Source organism: Xenopus tropicalis, chromosome 1 (assembly GCF_000004195.4).
Source record: "Xenopus tropicalis strain Nigerian chromosome 1, UCB_Xtro_10.0, whole genome shotgun sequence".
In the NCBI taxonomy this organism is placed as follows: Eukaryota; Metazoa; Chordata; class Amphibia; order Anura; family Pipidae; genus Xenopus; species Xenopus tropicalis.
In genome coordinates, this window is record NC_030677.2 from 3,610,464 (window position 1) to 3,618,367 (window position 7,904).

At 39.0% G+C, this 7,904-nt stretch overlaps 1 pseudogene; it reads left to right on the forward strand.

Annotated features, from left to right (window-relative positions):
- The first annotated feature begins 6,848 nt into the window (after positions 1-6,848).
- On the forward strand, positions 6,849-7,691 carry LOC116408389 (annotated as a pseudogene).
- Positions 7,692-7,904: the final 213 nt, after the last annotated feature.

Genomic DNA, 7,904 nt, shown 5'->3' on the forward strand with positions numbered 1-7,904 from the left:
TCTGCTATGTAACCTGTGCCTTTTCTCCTTTTTTCCAACTTGAATGGCTGCCCCCGTGGCTACACAGCAGCTTATTATATAAATTATAGTAGTGTTACTGTAGCAAACACACCAGTTTTACCAGTGCAGGGCAACAGTACATTATATTTTTATTATTTTAAAGCTCTTTCATTTTTTGGTGTTACTGTTCCTTTAAGCATATGAACTTTAAACATTATGCACAATTATTGACTGCTGGGGCAGCACACCAAAATAAAGTGTTCAGTCCCTAAAGGGTAATAGAGGTTCAATTATAGAACCACTGGAAGTCTTTGTGGTACCATGCTTGGTAACTCTTACTTCCACTTTATATACCTTACCATCATCATGCTTTGTGATAAGTTCCATAAGCCAATCAATCCTCTGGGCTTGCTGGTCTTTTATAGTAGGGTAAGGTCTCCAACCTGTAGATTAGGAGTCAGTCGTTACCACTTTTTGCATCCTTGCAGAGGGAGCTATTCATTCTTCCATCTGTTCCAGAAGCAGCTGGTCAGGCGTGGGTCGTGCTTCCACTGACTCTGGTAGAGGTTTGCTGCTGCAAAGTCACCAGCTGGAACAGGAAAATTCCCAATTTTCTGGTTGAGAAGAGTGGCTGGGGTAAGGATGACTGGAGATTCTGGGTCTGTAGACACTGGAACTAGAGGTCTTCATTTGATTATGGCAGACACTTCTTCAAGGAATGTAGATTAGATCTCATTACTGAGTCATGTGGAATTCAAGTCCAGCAATACAGAATATTCTACGCATGATGCCAATCATTCTCTCCCAAGATCCACCCCTGTGGGTAGAATGAGGAGGATTGCAAATCTATGTGCAGCCATTACTGGTTTAGAATCAAACTGTAGCTCCCTGCAGGCTCCAGTGAAGTTAGTTCCACAGACTGATCTCTACTGTTCCACTGGCCCACTGAGAGCAAGGAATAACTTAAGGGCATTGATGAAGCTTGATATATCCATAGACTCTATAGCCTCAACGTGTACTGCATGCACACTTATGCAGGTGGACAACGCTGCCCACCACTTGTTATATGCTTTGTCACCTCGAGTCCTACTTGCTTACATACACTTACAAGTGTCTTGTCTGATTGTATATATATAGCTGAGAATAACTTTACTGTCTTTGTAAAATTTAACAGCATCAATGTGAATATCCAGCTCACACAATATAGAGTCTGCAATCTCTACTGCTAATACAGCTCCACAAAGTTCAAGTCTTGGGATGGTGTGCTCAGGTTTTGGGGCTAACTTAGCCTTGCCAAACAGAAAACCTAAAGTTGACCACACGTGTCTCTTACCTAGAGGTAGGCCACAACTGCTACGGCCTCAGTAGATGCATCTGAGAAAACATCAACCACCCTTGCTACAAGTCAGTAGAGAGATTCAAGTGCAGCACCTAGGTATGTGGAGTTTTCTTGGTCCTTTAGAGACTCCCATTTTGATTGTTTATCAGTTGGTAAAGGAATGTCCCAGTCTTTAACAGTCTCTGCCATAGAGTATAAACACCATATAACCCTCCCACATAGGGGACAAACATAACAAAAAACACAACTTATTGTGCCCAAAGCAAAGTCAATGGAGATTCCTGCACTGACTGGTTATTATATAGAGACACATGCTGTGGCTAAAGTCACTTTGCTTATATAAAACAGTCCATCTGGGAATATGTATAATGATATACATATACACTTTATGATCTCCCCCATGTTGAACATACAGAGCATTATTAGCTTTAGTTATAGGATCATAAACCAAATAACTTCTCTCAAAAGGGCTGATTCACTAAAGTGCGAAATAACAAGCGCTATTTATAGTGTGCGTTAAAATTTTTATCACGTCTAAATTTCGGCGACTTTTCGCACAATTCACTATAAGCATACTTGCGTTATTTTACACGAGATATTGCATGCGTTATTTAACTCGCGAAGATTATTTTTGTGCGGTATTTGGCGGTACATGCGCTAAATAACGCTCGCATTTAGTCGCCGCATATAAATAGTAGCCACATATGAATAGTAGCATATAAATTGTAGCATATACTGTAAATAGTAGCATATAAATGGTAGCAACATATAAATAGGAGCTTATAAATAGTAGCATATCAATAGTAGCATATAAATAGTAGCATATAAATAGTAGCCACATATAAATAGGAGCATATAAATAGTAGCATATAAATAGTAGCATATCAATAGTAGCATATAAATAGTAGCAAATAAATAGTAGCATATAAATCGTAGCCACATATAAATAGTAGCATATCAATAGTAGCATATAAATAGTAGCATATCAATAGTAGCATAGCAATAGTAGCATATCAATAGTAGCATATAAATAGTAGCATATAAATAGTAGTATATCAATAGTAGCATATAAATAGTAGCATATCAATAGTAGCATATAAATAGTAGCATATAAATAGTAGCATATAAATAGTAGCCGCATATAAATAGTAGCCGCATATAAATAGTAGCATATAAATGGTAGCATATCAATAGTAGCATATAAATAGTAGCATATCAATAGTAGCATATAAATAGTAGCATATAAATAGTAGCATATAAATAGTAGCCACATATAAATAGTAGCATATCAATAGTAGCAAATAAATAGTAGCCACATATAAATAGTAGCATATAAATAGTAACATATCAATAGTAGCATATCAATAGTAGCATATAAATAGTAGCATATCAATAGTAGCATATCAATAGTAGCATATCAATAGTAGCATATAAATAGTAGCATATCAATAGTAGCATATAAATAGTAGCATATAAATAGTAGCATATCAATAGTAGCATATAAATAGTAGCCGCATATAAATAGTAGCCGCATATAAATAGTAGCATATAAATAGTAGCATATAAATGGTAGCATATAAATAGTAGCATATAAATCATAGCCACATATAAATCGTAGCCACATATAAATAGTAGCATATAAATAGTAGCATATCAATAGTAGCATATCAATAGTAGCATATCAATAGTAGCATATAAATAGTAGTATATCAATAGTAGCATATAAATAGTAGCATATAAATAGTAGCATATCAATAGTAGCATATAAATAGTAGCATATAAATAGTAGCCGCATATAAATAGTAGCATATAAATAGTAGCCGCATATAAATGGTAGCATATCAATAGTAGCATATAAATAGTAGCATATCAATAGTAGCATATAAATAGTAGCATATAAATAGTAGCCGCATATAAATAGTAGCATATAAATAGTAGCATATAAATGGTAGCATATCAATAGTAGCATATAAATAGTAGCATATAAATAGTAGATGCTTATAAATAGTAGCCGCTAGTGATGAGCAAATGTGTTCTGGTTATCTTTCGTGAAAAATTCACAAATCTTTTGAAATTGTTGCCCGCGACTATTATTCTTTGACACCTGTGTCAATTTTTGGATGTGCGGTGAATTTTTGCGTGGGGAATTTTTTCATACGTTTTGCCATTGGCAGATTTTTTTGCGAAACGCATGAAAAAATTTGCAGTGGAACAATTTGCCGCACGTCCAAAAATTCGCTGTGAATCCATGCCTGGCGAAACATTTCATCACTTGTAGCCACATATAAATAAACGCACGCCATGTTAGCCATACACGCCAATACTTGCGCAAAATTACTGTATTAAAAATGCCCATTTCCCTGCAAACTGGCGGCTGCATCACTCTGGGGCCAACACAGACTGAATAAATAACACTGTAAGTCCATGTCTATGAAGATTTTCATTCATCCAGGTCATGGTATATCTAGTATAAATAAATTTGAAGCAACTGGACTTGTTTAGTAATCATTGAAGACGTTTCACTACTCATCCGAGCAGCTTCTTCAGTTCAACTGACTGGTATGGGAAGTCCTCAGCATATATACTCTTCCACTAATCCAATCACAATGGCACTATGTAACTCTTCAGAAAGGTGACATCTGAAACTCACAGAGGTGTGAATGCTGTGGAGTTACTTTGAAAGGGTTACCAAAGTATCATGCAACTCTTCAAACAGGTGTTACTTGTTAGAGTTGCATGAATGGAGGTGTGAAGAGTTCTGAAACTGCCGGGGTACAGATGTTAGAACAGCATTGTATGTAGCAGACAGATGGTGTCGAAGTCCCCCGCCTCTGTTAAGGGATGGTTTCTCCACTTTGACATGAATGGCCTCTTTTACACCTCTTTCAAACCAGCGGTCTTCTTTGTCCAAAATTTGGACATTGCTATTTTCAAAGGAGTGTCCCTTGTCTTTTAGGTGTAGAAAGACAGCAGAGTCCTGGCCTGTAGTGTTTGCCCTCCTATACTGAGCCATTCGCTTGGAGAGCAGTTGCTTTGTCTCACCAATGTAAAGGTCGGTGCACTCCTCGCTACACTGGACTGCGTATACAACATTGCTTTGTTTTTCCTTTGGTGTTGGATCCTTTGGGTGTACAAGTTTTTGTCTCAGTGTGTTGCTAGGTTTGAAAAACACAGGGATGTGGTGTTTGTTGAAAATTCTCCTGAGTTTCTCCGACACTCCTGCTACATAGGGGATGACTATATTAACACTGAAGAAGCTGCTCGGATGAGTAGTGAAACGTCTTCAATGATTACTAAACAAGTCCAGTTGCTTCAAATTTATTTATACTAGATACTGTAAGTCCATATTTTATTGGCACAAGCTCATTAACTGTACTTTTCTATAATTACCGCCTGCCTGAAATAGGTGTTAATTTTCGCATAGACCAATGCGATATTTAGCACGTTCTAAGTGTGTGTGAATCATGCGATCGTATTCTTTTCAGCACAAAAATTAACACATGCAATATGGCGACTTAACGCACACGATAATAGTATAGTGAATCGCGAGCTAATTATCGCGACTATTTTAAAGCAAAACAAAAAATGTGCAAAAAAATTTATCGCACTTTAGTGAATCAGCCCTAAAGAACTACGAAGCCAGTTGCATGGGGGTTTGTGTGCATTACACACGGGGAGAGGCCAAACTGTGCCAGTAGGTGTATAGGCAGAACAACATGATATGTACAGGGGAACCTCTGCACAAACACTATGTTCCTTCCCAGGCATGCTGATTTGCATATGCAAACTGAGTTCAGAGGTTGTGCTCTCACTATAAGAAATAGGCTGTGTATGAAACCTCCAGAGTCTTGTTTGTGCTATAGTTCTTGGCTAATTTTTGGCCAAGATCAGATCGCTTTTTGGCCTTTTGGCTAAGATCAAGTGCAGGTCTTAGCCATAGGTGCCCGGAGACATCGCCCCTTGGCTTTGTAGCATCGGCTATCAGCCTTAAGCTACATGCTGCTTTTGGGAGGCTTTCTATTCCAGGCAACGGGAGGCGGTCACCCATCACTCCAGCAATAACCCTATCCTGAGGGGGAAACTGGGAGTGGCTTTGTGATGGCAGCGACGGAAGAATCGATTTGTGTCTTCATACGAGTCAAGAATTTGGTGAGAATCCTCGCGGCTGATCTTTTGAATGCGGAGAAAGGCCTGGCGTATATTGTACAGGTGATCTTGGAAGAGTTTGGCAGAGTTTCCAGACGGGAGATCTTAGCGATCCAGGATTACCCCAGGAAAGGAGTCTACGATGTCACCTTTGATGGCGAAGGTGTTTACCGCAGCTTCTTCAGCATCCTAATAGAAAATTTGGCTGATCCTCGACTGATTTCGCGGAGGAGGAAGTCTTTTTGATTGTCAAATCTTATTCTCCTTTTGTCCCACTTAAGGAGATTGAGACGGTAATAGGTAGGTACTGCAAAAAACTTTTTTTTGTAGGTAAAGTCCTCAACGAACTTGGCATATGGATGTCGAAATACAGGTTCAAGGCCGTCTTCGAAAAAGGTACTTTTCCACCGGCGAGATTTCGATTGGGTACAGTCAATATAGACTGTTTTTTTAACGGTATGCCAGAATTCTGCAGAAGGTGTAGACAGTACGGACATGTGAAAGATGGATGTACATTGTGCCCAAATTGTGGTAATATTGGTCATGAGGTAATGAACTGTGTTCTCCCAAAGAAGTGTAACTTTTGTTTACAGGAAGGCCACTTATACGCTAGATGTCCTCAAAAGAAAGTGAAACCTGTTGAAGTTTCGGCAGACCAGGGTAAGTCACTTGTACCAGTTGATCTAACCCCTAGGTCTTCTAGTGAGGAAATCTTGGCTGTAAAAGATTCACAAGAAGGACCCACAGTAAAGCGCAAGAAGGAGAAGAAAGAGAAAAAAGAGAAGAAAAAGAAATTGGAAAGCCCTGACGTAAGTTCTGGTATGGAGTCTAGTGAATCTACTGATGTGCAATCTCTTTCCAGAGGCGAGAGACTCTTCAAATATTACAAGTGTAGGTCTGATGCGGAAATTCAAGCTGCATTAAAAGAATGGCCGGTTCAAGAAGAGTACGACGAGATAGTGAAAATGTATCAATCAGAATGTATTAAAGGTCAATCAGAAGATTTTTTTAGGTATGCTGTGTTGAATTACATAAGAGATTTAACGTAAATTTTATTTTCAAAAATAACAAAAAAATATATATAATAAAGGAAAAAATGGTTTCTTGTGATGCTGTAGAGTGTTTTGGTGGATTTATCTGCTGATTCACTTTATTACTGAGTTGAAACCTATTTTGGTTAAGATCGAGTGCAGGTTTTAGCCTTTATGTGCTCAGAGACATCGCTCCTTGCCCTTGTGGCATCGACCTTGTGTCTTAAGCCACATGCTGCTTTTGGTGGGCTTTCTATTCCAGCCAATGAGGAGAGATCACCCTTCACTTCAGTGATAACCTAACCTGAGGAGGAAACTGAGAGTGCTTCATGATGGCTACGGAAGATGGTTCAGTTCCAGTGTTTGTTGGTTTTAAGCATTTGGTTAGAATTGTTGCGGCTGACCCTTTGGACCAGGAGAAGAATCTGGTCTATGTTGTACAGAGGATTCTGGAAGATTTCGGCAGGGTTTCCAGGAAGGAGATTCTTGCAATCCAAAATTATCCCAGGAAATGAGTTTACAATGTCACCTTTGATGGAGAAGGCATTTTCTGTAGTTTCCTGAGGATTCTGGAGGAGAATTTGGCTGACCCTAGGCTGAATGGATTGAAGATCTTTCCACATTTCACGGAGGAGGAGACTTTTCTGGTGGTAAAAGCATATTCTCCTTTTGTTCCGCTCAAGGAGATTGAGGCAGTGCTTGGCAGGTTCTGTAAAAAATTGGTATTTACAGGTAAGAACTTGAATGAACTTGGCATTTGGACTTCAAAATACAGGTTCAAGGCCGTCTTTGAAAAAGGTGTGTATCCGCATACTAAATTTAGTTTTGGAACAGTCAACATTGATTGCTTTTTCAACGGTATGCCGGAGTTCTGCAGGAGGTGTCATCAGTACGGGCATGTGGCAGATGGTTGTGTACTGTGTCAGAACTGTGTGAAAGCTGGACATGAGGTAAAAAGTTGTTCTCTTCCAAGGAACTGTAACTTAGGTTTACAGGAGGGGCATTTGTATGGGACATGTTTGCAAAGAAAGGAAAAACCTGAAAAGTCTGCAGTGGACATTGGTAAGTTGCCTGTTCCAGTTGATCCAATTTCTAGGTCTTCTGGTGAGGAGGATCTGGCAGGTAAAGCTTCACAGGGAGAACCTATGGTGAAAGAAAAACACAGAGAGCATTGATGTAAGTTCTATGGAATCTATTGACTCTGTTGTGGTTCAGTCTCTTTCTAGAGGTAAAAAACTGTACCAGTATTACAAAGAAAAATTGGATGCGGAAACCAAAGAGTTTTTGGCTGAATGGTCGCATTACGATGAAATCGATGGGATACAAGAGTGTATCTGGAGAATCCCTGAAAAAAAGGATATTAGGAATGCGGTTCTGGGTTTCATTAG